Raw genomic sequence first — 12,226 nt, 5'->3', positions numbered from 1 at the left:
GGGACCTGCTTTGCTACGAACATGCTCCAAGGAGATGCCACTTGCACAGATTACGCTTTGAGTAGCAAAGTGTAGAACATACAAACATAAAGAGAATTAACAGTCTAGCAATATAAGAGAAACAAAGAGAATAATAAAATCTTCTTAGCCCATCTGAAATGGATGTTCCAAAGCTGATGCTCTTTACTTTGAGGAATGTCCCTCAGACTCTCAGAGCATACTACAGGAACCTATTTCTGTCTATGGGAACACAGCATATTAGAAATAAAGCAATAGTGGGGCAAGGAGAAAAGTGATGGCAAGAAATAAAATCCAAGGAAGAGACAGAGACACCGTAAAATTTTTTTTTTTAGAAAAATGTGAACTCATGGCAGCCAAGATATCAATACTTCTGGAGAGTATCAATGAAAATGTAGTATTGTATAATAGATGTGGAGCCAAGAAGTCTTTTTTTTTTAATGTTTATTTATTTTTGAGAGTGAAAGATTGGAGGAGGGGGAGGGGGGAGGGGGAGATAGGGAATCTCAAGTAGGCCCTGTGCTAATAACAGAGAGCTCCATGCTGGGCTTGAACTCACAAACCTTGAGATCATGACCTGAGCCAAAGTCGGACGCTTAACTGATTGAACCATCCAGGCACCCCTAGAAATCTTAATTCAAGTCCTAGTGGGCCATTTAGGAATTATGTGATCTTTAGGCATATATGTAATCTGTTTAGCTTCAATTTCCCTATCAGGAAAAAAAAGAGAGAGAGAGAGAGATAGTACCTCCAATCTCCCTGGGTTGAATAATTAAATATAAAAGCACTTCATGAGGCACTTCATGGTGATTCCCATCTGACTTCTGCTAGGGTCATGATATCCCAGTTCATGGGTTCAAGCCCTGCGCCAGGCTCTGTGCTGACAGTTCAGAGCCTGGAGGCTGCCTCGGATTCTGTGTCTCCCTCTCTCTTTCTCTGCCCCTTCCTCTCTCTCTCTCTCTCTCAAGAATAAATAGACATTAAAAAAATTTAAAGCACTTCACACAGACATGTTGAAGAATGTACAAAGCTTCACAATGTAGTTTACGTTTAGAAACTCAGCAATTTTATTAAAACCAATGCTATAACAAATAATCCCAACCTTACACAAACTATTCCAGAGAATAGAAAAAGTAGGTACCCTCTGTGACTAATTTTGTGAGGCTGTTATAACCTAGCTGCGATAACCTGCTTATGATAATGTACACAAGCAAAGGAAAATAAAAGGCCCAGAATCACTCATTAGCATGACTACTAAAATGCATGACAAGTTTGATTTTTCTCAGAAAGGAAGGTTGGTTTAACATTAGAAAATGAATTAATGTAATTAATGTGATTAACAGATTAGAGGAGAAAAATCATATGACCATCTCAATTTCAGGAGAAAAAAAGCCTGCATCAAATATTATGCTTAATGATGAGACGCTGAAAGTATTCCATTAGAGATTAGAAACAAAACAGGATTGCCTTACATAATCACTCCTATTTAACACTATATTGGAAGTCCTAGCAGTATTTTGGTTTTTATTTGTTTGTTTGTTTTCCCCAGCCATTCTTTGTGTTTTACCTTGGCATTAAATGTAGGAAAGACACACACACACACACACACACACACACACACACACACACTCATTGGAAAGGACAAAACAAAACTATCATTATTTGCAAATGATTTGATTGTATATGTAGAAACCTAAAAGAACCTATAGATAAATGATAATAATTCATAAGAGGTTAGCAAGACTGTAGGATACAAAATCAGTATTACCATGGTAGGCAGAATGATGCCCATCTTCTCTATAGAGATGTCCAGATCTTAATCCCTGAAATCTGTGAACATGTTTGCCTTAAATGTCAAAAATGACTTTGTAGACATGATTAAATAATTTAAAATGGTAAGATTATCCTGGATTATCTGGGAGAGCCAAATGTAATCACAAGAGTCCTTAAAACTGAAAAGTGTGTCATAAAAGTCAGCCAACCTGTGACTGGTTTTGAAGATGGAGAAAGGGGGCTACAAACCAGGGCATGTGGATAGCTCTAGAAACTGGAAAGGACAAGGAAACAGATTCTCCCCTAGAGCCTCTAGAGAGCAACATAGCCTTTCCAACATCTTGATTTGGGCCTAGTGGAACTGATTTTGGACTTCAGAACTACAGAACTGTGAGATAATAAATTTCTGTTGTTTTATACCACTAAGTTTGTAGCAACTTGTTACAGTAGCCTTAGAATAATACAATTACAAAGCAACTGATTTCTAAATAATAGTTCATTTGTGGTAGCATCCAAATTTATATGTTAAAAATTACCCAGGAATAAGTCTAACAAAGTATATGCAAGAAAATTATAAAAATGTTAGTGAATGTTGTTAAAGAGGACCTAGATAAATGGAGATATACTATGTTCATGTACTAGAAGACTTAACATTTTTTTTTCTAATATATGAAATTTATTGTCAAATTGGTTTCCATACAACACCCAGTGCTCATCCCAAAAGGTGCCCTCCTCAATACCCATCACCCACCCTCCCCTCCCTCCCACCCCCCATCAACCCTCAGTTTGTTCTCAGTTTTTAACAGTCTCTTATGCTTTGGCTCTCTCCCACTCTAACCTCTTTTTTTTTTTTCCCTCCCCCTCCCCCATGGGTTTCTGTTACGTTTCTCAGGATCCACATAAGAGTGAAACCATATGGTATCTGTCTTTCTCTGTATGGCTTATTTTACTTAGCATCACACTCTCCAGTTCCATCCATGTTGCTACAGAAGGCCATATTTCATTTTTTCTCATTGCCACGTAGTATTCCATTGTGTATATAAACCACAATTTCTTTATCCATTCATCAGTTGATGGACATTTAGGCTCTTTCCATAATTTGGCTATTGTTGAGAGTGCTGCTATAAACATTGGGGTACAAGTGCCCCTATGCATCAGTACTCCTGTATCCCTTGGATAAATTCCTAGCAGTGCTATTGCTGGGTCATAGGGTAGGTCTATTTTTAATTTTCTGAGGAACCTCCACACTGCTTTCCAGAGCGGCTGCACCAATTTGCATTCCCACCAACAGTGCAAGAGGGTTCCCGTTTCTCCACATCCTCTCCAGCATCTATAGTCTCCTGATTTGTTCATTTTGGCCACTCTGACTGGTGTGAGGTGATATCTGAGTGTGGTTTTGATTTGTATATCCCTGATAAGGAGCGACGTTGAACATCTTTTCATGTGCCTGTTGGCCACCCGGATGTCTTCTTTAGAGAAGTGTCTATTCATGTTTTCTGCCCATTTCTTCACTGGGTTATTTGTTTTTCGGGTTTGGAGTTTGATGAGCTCTTTATAGGTTTTGGATACTAGCCCTTTGTCCGATATGTCATTTGCAAATATCTTTTCCCATTCCGTTGGTTGCCTTTTAGTTTTGTTGGTTGTTTCCTTTGCTGTGCAGAAGCTTTTTATCTTCATAAGGTCCCAGTAATTCACTTTTGCTTTTAATTCCCTTGCCTTTGGGGATGTGCCGAGTAAGAGATTGCTACGGCTGAGGTCAGAGAGGTCTTTTCCTGCTTTCTCCTCTAAGGTTTTGATGGTTTCCTGTCTCACATTCAGGTCCTTTATCCATTTTGAGTTTATTTTTGTGAATGGTGTGAGAAAGTGGTCTAGTTTCAACCTTCTGCATGTTGCTGTCCAGTTCTCCCAGCACCATTTGTTAAAGAGACTGTCTTTTTTCCATTGGATGTTCTTTCCTGCTTTGTCAAAGATGAGTTGGCCATACGTTTGTGGGTCTAGTTCTGGGGTTTCTATTCTATTCCATTGGTCTATGTGTCTGTTTTTATGCCAATACCATGCTGTCTTGATGATGACAGCTTTGTAGTAGAGGCTAAAGTCTGGGATTGTGATGCCTCCTGCTTTGGTCTTCTTCTTCAAAATTACTTTGGCTATTCAGGGCCTTTTGTGGTTCCATATGAATTTTAGGATTGCTTGTTCTAGTTTTGAGAAGAATGCTGGTGCAGTTTTGATTGGGATTGCATTGAATGTGTAGATAGCTTTGGGTAGTATTGACATTTTGACAATATTTATTCTTCCAATCCATGAGCAGGGAATGTCTTTCCATTTCTTTAAATCTTCTTCAATTACCTTCATAAGCTTTCTATAGTTTTCAGCATACAGATCTTTTACATCTTTGGTTAGATTTATTCCTAGGTATTTTATGCTTCTTGGTGCAATTGTGAATGGGATCAGTTTCTTTATTTGTCTTTCTGTTGCTTCATTGTTAGTGTATAAGAATGCAACTGATTAGAAGACTTAACATTTTAAAGATGTGAATTCTTCCCCAAACTGATCTATAGATTTAATTCCAATTACAGTTAAAATCCCAGAAGACTTTTTTGGTGGAACTTGACAACTTGATCTACAATATATATGAAAGTCAAAAGGCCAAAAAGAGCCAAGACATTCTTGAGGAAGAAGATAGGGACTTGCCATCAAGATATTAAAATTTATACAGTCATTATAATTAAGACAGTATAGTATCAGTCTAAGCATAGAAGAATAAATCAATGAACTTGGACAGGCCAGAACTAGATCCACAAATATATAGAAAAAGGGGCACTGCAGAATAAAGGAGAAATCATGGAGCCTGCAGTAAATAGTGCTGGGATGACTGGGTATTTAGTTATAAAAATAAAATTGGATCCTTACTTCATACCATACATATAAATAATCTCCAGGTGAATTAAAATCTAATGTAAAAGGCAAACCATAAAAATTTTAGAAAATAATATAGGAGAAAATATTCATGACCCTGGGGCAGGGAAAGTTTTCTTAAGACATAAAATGTATAAACATAAGACAAAAGATTGGTAAATTAGACTACATTAAAATTGAGAATATTGGGGCGCCTGGCTGGCTTGGTCGGTTAAGCGTCCGACTTTGGCTCAGGTCATGATCTCACGGTCCGTGAGTTCGAGCCCCGCGTCAGGCTCTGTGCTGACAGCTCAGAGCCTGGAGCCTGTTTCAGATTCTGTGTCTCCCTCTCTCTCTGCTCCTCACCTGTTCATGCTCTGTCTCTCTCTGTCTCAAAAATAAATAAACGTTAAAAAAAATTTTTTTTTTAAAAATTGAGAATATTTATTCATCAAAAAACTTAATAAAATAACCTACCATCCACTAGAAGGAGATGCATATTTGCGACAGATTTCAGTGATAAAAGAGTAGTATCAAAAACATACAAAGAAGACTTGGGAATTATGAATAAGAGACAAACACAAAATAGGAAAATGGACAAAAGACAAAAACAGATATCTCACAAAAGGAGAAACTCAAATAGCCATTAAACATATGAAAAGATGTTCATCCTTAGGAATAAGGAGTAAAATGCAAAGTAAAACCACACTGAAATATTTTTACATCTCCACCAGATTGATGAAAGGAAGTCTGGCCATTCCAAATGTAGAAAATGCTGTGGAACAATGGGAACTCTTACACATTGCAGATAAGAGCATAAATTTGCAATAGCACTTAAAAAAACAGTTTGGCATTACTTAGTAAGACTGAGTGTGTAAAGATCCTATGATTCTTCTCCCAGTTGTATACTTTCAACTAGAAACTCTGGCAGTAGGAAATATATACATGGATGTTTATAGCAGCATTGTTTGTAATAATAGTAACAAACTGGAAGCATCCAAATGTCCACCAAAGGTTGAATATATAACTGTAGTATATTCATGCAGGTACTATTATACAGCAATGAATATAATGAACAGCTGCACACACCAACATAGATATTGCAAACACAGTGTTGAAAGAAGCAAGACCCTGAAGAAAATATACAATATGACTCTGTTTATACTAAGTTTAAAACAGGCAAAACTAAACACTCTTGTTTAGGGATTCACATAGATCACAAAACTAAAGAAAAGAAAACTAAGGGGATAATTACCCTAAAATTCAGAACATTGATTACTTCAGTGGTGTAGGGAGGGGACAGCAATTGAGGAGGCCCACCCAAGTTTCTCTGATGAGGAAAATGTTCTTTTCTTAACCTAAGGGGGGTGCTAGAGATAATTCTTAGTTTATTTTCATTCTTCCTTCCGATGGTACACTTATGTCTTCTACATTCTTATGTGAGCATGATTAATTTCAACAAAAACTATTCAACCAAAAACAAACAAAAATTACACTGGAGGTTTTATACGTGGAAACAAGGGGCTTAGTTCTAAACCAAAATAAGATCATCCCAAGTTTAGTAGTAAGTATAATTCACAAACTCTTTTGATCTGACACCAGCCACATCCATTTCAGAGCATACCACAATTGAATTTGTTGCACCAACCTTGATGTCCATACCAACATAGAGGTAAAGAATGAGTGTGGGCTTTATGGCAGGAGAGATTTTATCTCTGCACACAGGTGTGAGGAAGCAACAGAGAAAAATGTTTCTTAACATGGAGAGACCTGAACTCGGTAAACTGAAATCTTATTTGGTAACCTAACTGATAAATCATTAAGCCCCATGAGTAGCTCACTAAATCATAAACTTAGCTTTCCCTTCTGCAAAGACTGAAATATTTTTACAGTCTAGCATCTGAATTTGAAAATATCTTTAGGTCTAGGTGGTTTGCTTCATAGTTTTTCTTGAATTAAAACAGTTTTCATTCTTGGGGCACTTGGGTGGCTCAGTCAGTCGAGCATCCAACTCTTGATTTCAGCTCAGGTCATGATCTCACAGTTTCATGGGTCGGGCCCCACATCAGGCTCTGTGCTGGCAGTGCTGAGCTGTTTGAGATTCTCCCTCTCTCTTTGCCCCTCCCCTGCTCGCACGCTGTCTCCCTCAAAATAAATAAGCTTAAAAAAAAGTTTCCTTTCTTAAAGGAGGACTCATATCTGATATCTCATTTTTCCCTTCAAAGAGGAGGCTTATTTTATTCTGTTTTAGTAACTGGTGCTCATTAGTTGAGATGAACCTATAGATTCTCTGAATTATGCCTTCATATAAAATGTTTGATCTTCCGGGCATCTGGATGGTTCAGTAGGTTAAGTGTCTGGCTCTTGATTTTCACTCAGGTCATGATCTCATAGTTTGTGAGTTCAAGCCCTGTGTCGGGCTCTGTGCTGGCAGTGTGGAGCCTGCTTGGGATTCTTTCTCTTCCTCTCTCTCTGCCCCTCCCCCACTCATGCTCTGTCTCAAAATAAATAAACATTAAAACAAAATAAAAATAAAATAAGATATTTGATCTTCATGTTTAGTTTGAATCATCCAGAAATAACTAAATAATAATACACTCAATTTAATAAGCTAGGTAATTTTTGTCAGCTGCCTTAGAAAGGTCCATCCAAAATGGTTAAAAATTTAAAAAGTAAGAAAAGTCCTGATCTTTATCTTCCTCCTCTAGAATTCCTCTTTGCATAGTAATATTGGATACTCATGAGTTTGAAACAAAGTGGCCAAAATGAATGGTTTAAGTGAGTGGGCCAAGGCATGCAGGTTCAGGCCCTCACAGATCAGAGTAACTAGGGCTCAACCTTCAAGGAATATACAATGGGATCCACTTTTATGACTGTAAATAGGAAAAACCAGCTTTAGTAAACCCAGTTTTGACAGAATGCAAGGCAGGAGTGTAACTGGGTCCTTTGATGGAAGAAGATCCAGGTGCTATTTGGGAAAATACCCAGACTGTTTCATCTCTCTGTAAGTTCATCTCATTCTTCTGCCTCTACCAGCCTGCTTTGGCTGCATTTCTTGCCCCCAAGGATCAGAAAACCATCCCATAGCTCCCATGGTGACCCAACTCTGGCTATGTGGACAGATGCTCACTTTTGGTCCCAATTCCAAGTTCTTCAGGGAGACTGTGATTTGCACAGCTTTGGTCTGGTATCAATTCCTGGTCCAAATAATTGTAATCAAGTAGGAAACCAGGAATCCACTTCTGTGAGATGGACAGACCACCCCGTTGTCACCTACTACAAAAGAATAGGACAGAAAAGCCAAGGGGAGTAGGGAGATCTTTCCTAGTCAAAGGCCTGAAGGCAAAAATGTGTATGGTGTGTTCTAGTAATATCACGTAAGACAATTTGTCTAGGTGTGGAGTTTGTGCAAAAGCAGTGCCAAGTGACAAAAACGAAGAAATAATTTGGGATCACATTGGAGAAATTCCTGGATGTCAAGCTAAAAGGTTTAAATTTCTATAGACTTTTTCATTAGAACTTTATAGGTCCAATGAGTTTAACAGGTCTTAATAAAAAAACATGTATATTTGAGGCACCTGGGTGGCTCAGTCTGGTAAGCATCCAACTCTCAATTTTGGCTCAGGTCATGATCTCATGTTTCATGGGTTCGAGCCCCACATTGAGCTCAAAGCTGACAGCATGGAGCCTGCTTGGCATTCTCTTTCTCTCCCCCTCTCTCTGCCCCTCCTCTGTTTTCACTCTCTCTCTCTCTCTCTCTCTTAAAATAAACAAATTAATTTTTAAAAAATGTTTATTCATGAAGTCTTTGAAGGTCAGAAAGTCCATTTAAATGTTCATGTTTATTATAAAATAGTTTATAATAATAAAAAGTTGGAATCAACATGGATAGCCATCAGTAGAAGAATGTTTAAAGAACTGACAGTATCTATCCTACAAAATTTCCTGTGGCCACTAAAAGGAATGATGTCAAGCTGTGGTCATTAACATGAAAAGGCCTATTAACTATTAACAGTAAAATTATTCACGGAAAAAAAGCAAGTAGCAGATACGTATAATACAATTCCATTTATAGTAAAGTATTTTTTAAAAATCAGCTTTTAAACAGGTAGAAACATTTCTGAAAGAACATTCATGAAACTGTTAATGTGGTTTCCCCTGGGGAAGGAAGTGGGATTAATGAGTGGGTGGGGTAGAGATGAAGAGTGACAGTCATCTTACTACGTGTCATATGCTTAAAAAGATAAAAGTACAAATACATCCTTAAACATTTTTTAAAGTTAATTTCATCTGCAATAAGACAGGCATAAGGATATGTACTTAGACTCAGAAAGTAGAATAATATTACCTTTAATTCCTTTTTTAAAAAATTTGTTAACGTTTATTTATTTTTGAGAGACAGAGACAGAGCATGAGCAGGGGAGGGGCAGAGAGGGAGGGAGACTCAAAATCCGAAGCAGGCTCCAGGCTCTGACCTGTCAGCACAGAGCCTGATGTGGGGCTCAAACCTATGCACCATGAGATCGTGACCTGAGCCGAAGTGGGACACTTAACCAACTGAGCCACCCAGACACCCCTAACATTACCTTTCATTCCTGAAGCAGCTCACAGTTTACAACTGTGATAACCAGCCCTTGCTATGTTTCAGGTACCTTTTTTTTCTTTTTTAACTTTTTTGTTTGTTTTTGATAGAATGTGAGCACAGGAGGAGCAGAGCTAGAGGGAGACACAGAATCTGAAACAGGCTTCAGGCTCTGAGCTGTCGGCATAGAACATGACATGGGGCTCGAACTCACAGTCCGTGAGATCATGACCTGAGCCAAAGTCGGACACTTAACTGAGTCACCCAGGTGCCCCAATTCCAGGTATCTTTTAAACCTTTCCATATGCTAACTCATTTAATCCTCACAAAGACCCTGTGAGTTAGGTACTGTTATTCTCTCATCTTACTGATGAGGAAACTGGGGCACAGAGAAGATGATTTAGTGGTCCAGGCTCACAGAGATAGTAAGTGGCAGAACTGAAATTTGAATGCAGGCATTTTGCCTGTTGAATCTCAGCTCTTGATCACTTTTGCTAAACTACACTTATACAAAAGCATTTTCACATACATTGACTTGTGTGCCCCCAAGCATCTATTGTCTGCCATGTCACATGGGAGAAAACTAGGACCCATGTCTTGGTGTACTGTAATTGCTTGTTTTCATGTTCATGTCCACACCAGACCCTGAGCTCTATTATGCAGGAATCTGTTTTGTGGTTGGTTTTTGCACATTGGCACACAGGAAGGGGAAAATGAAGGATTTTGAATTCTGTGGTGGTTTAAAATGTCCACAAATTCTTTGACACTACCTTTAAGAGGGTGAGCCTAATTCTCTTCTCCTTGGTTATGAGCTGGACTTAGTGGCTCATTTCTAATGAATAGAATGAATCAAAAGTGGCAGTGTGTGACTTCAGAGACTAGGACATAATAGGCATGGTGGCTTCCTGCTCACTCTCTTATCTCCCCGCTTACTTGGTCTGAGGGAAGCCAAGTTACAATGTCATGAGGAACTGAGGCATCCTGCTAATATGGGAGTAAACTTTGAAGTTCAGCCTCAGCCAAGCCTTCAGGTGATTGTACCCCCTCTTTCATATGGTCTTTAACCTCCTAGGAGACCCTGAGCCAGAATCACAAGATAAGCCACTTGGAAAATTTATGACCTATAGAAATGGTGAAATAGTAAGTGTTCATTATCTTAAGCCGCTAAATATTGGCATAACTTATTACACAACAATAAATTTAAATAATAATAAATTATTTAATACAAATAATACAAATGCTTTTGATTAGAAAATAATATATGTATATATCTGTAACTTGGATATTTATGGAATGTACTAATACGCCTTTTTCTTTTACATTTTCATGCATATGATCTTTTCCTTAGCTGGCCTGAGGCCTCTATTTGCCTGAGAGTGCTGTGTGCAGAGTGGGATTAGGATTGTTAAAGCCGGAATTACTAAAAGAGGGCTAAAAATCAGCTTCTGGCATCCCAAATAGGATTTTTGATCAAAATAGTTAATTAGGAAGCCAGAAAAAAAGGTGAAAGAGAAGAAATTGTCCACATTCCTTTTCCTAGCATTGACATATCAAGGATTAAACCTGGTAGACCAGATCATGGAGTTTCTTCTTTAGCACAGTTAAGACTACTGTGCACCTATGATGACTAGACCATTGAGCTTGCTGTCCTCAGACAGAACTAGGATATGACATTGAGCCAGCAGCACAAGGGGTGGGCCCAGAGGAGGAAAGAGCAGAACAGAGGGTACAAAGAGGGCCCAGTTTGAGCTCCATTAGTTCCTGTGTGGTGGGGAAGGGACCGGGGCTTCCTGCAACTCCTATAGAGGACATAGAACATGGCTGAGTGGAGAGACACTAGTTCAGCCATAAGGGTGGTCAAGGTGACCCATTGCAGAAGTAGAAATGAAGACAATGAGTAAAGGACTTGGAGAGATTCAAAAAGTCTGTGGTGCTGGTGCTGGTGCTGATGAGAACCATGGTGGGCCAGTGGTAGCTGAGGTATACCACCAACTCCTGACCAAGTGGAGAAAAATGACCATCCTATGAAATACTCCACTTTGATTTGAGTAACAGATAACACCAGAAAACCAGAGATACCCCTGTGAGACCTCAGTGGACGCCAGTCTACAGGCCAGTCTTGGGACCGGCTTACCCCAGACGCTTGGCTACAGAAACTGACAACTAAAATGCTGGATTGAATATAAAGATAACATATAAATATAATATATAAGATATATATTATATATAAAATAATATAAATATTATTCAAGTATTAAAATTATTTTAAATACACTTATAATAAAAGTATCAAAACACAATTGAAATCTTTTTTTAACTTTTATTTTTTAAATTTACATCCAAGTTAGTTAGCATATAGTCCAGCAATGATTTCAGAACTAGATTCCTTAATGCCCCTTACCCATTTAGCCCATCCCCCCTCCCACAACCCCTCCAGGAACCCTCTGTTTGTTCTCCATATTTAAGAGTCTCTTATGCTTTTGTCCCCTCCTGTTTTTATATTATTTTTGCTTCCCTTCCCTTATGTTCATCTGTTTTGTCTCAAAGTCCTCGTATGAGTGAAGTCATAGGATTTTTGTCTTTCTCTGGCTAATTTCGCTTAGCTTAATACCCTCCAGTTTCATCCACGTAGTTGCAAATGGCAAGATTTCATTCTTTTTGATTGCCGAGTAGTACTCCATTGTGTGTGTGTATGTATGTATGTGTGTATATATATATATGTATATGTATATATACATATGTATATGCATATATGTATATATGTATATGTACACATATGTGTATATGTATATATATGTATATATACATATATATGTATATGTACATGTATGTGTATATGTACACACATGTATATGTACATATATGTGTATACATACATATATGTATACATATATGTATACATATATATGTATATATGTATGTATATACATATACATATATATACATATGTATGTATAT

Source organism: Panthera uncia, assembly GCF_023721935.1.
Source record: "Panthera uncia isolate 11264 chromosome C1 unlocalized genomic scaffold, Puncia_PCG_1.0 HiC_scaffold_4, whole genome shotgun sequence".
NCBI classification, from domain to species: Eukaryota; Metazoa; Chordata; class Mammalia; order Carnivora; family Felidae; genus Panthera; species Panthera uncia.
The sequence above is the reverse complement of the archived record's forward strand: the minus strand, read 5'-3'. Positions refer to the sequence as shown.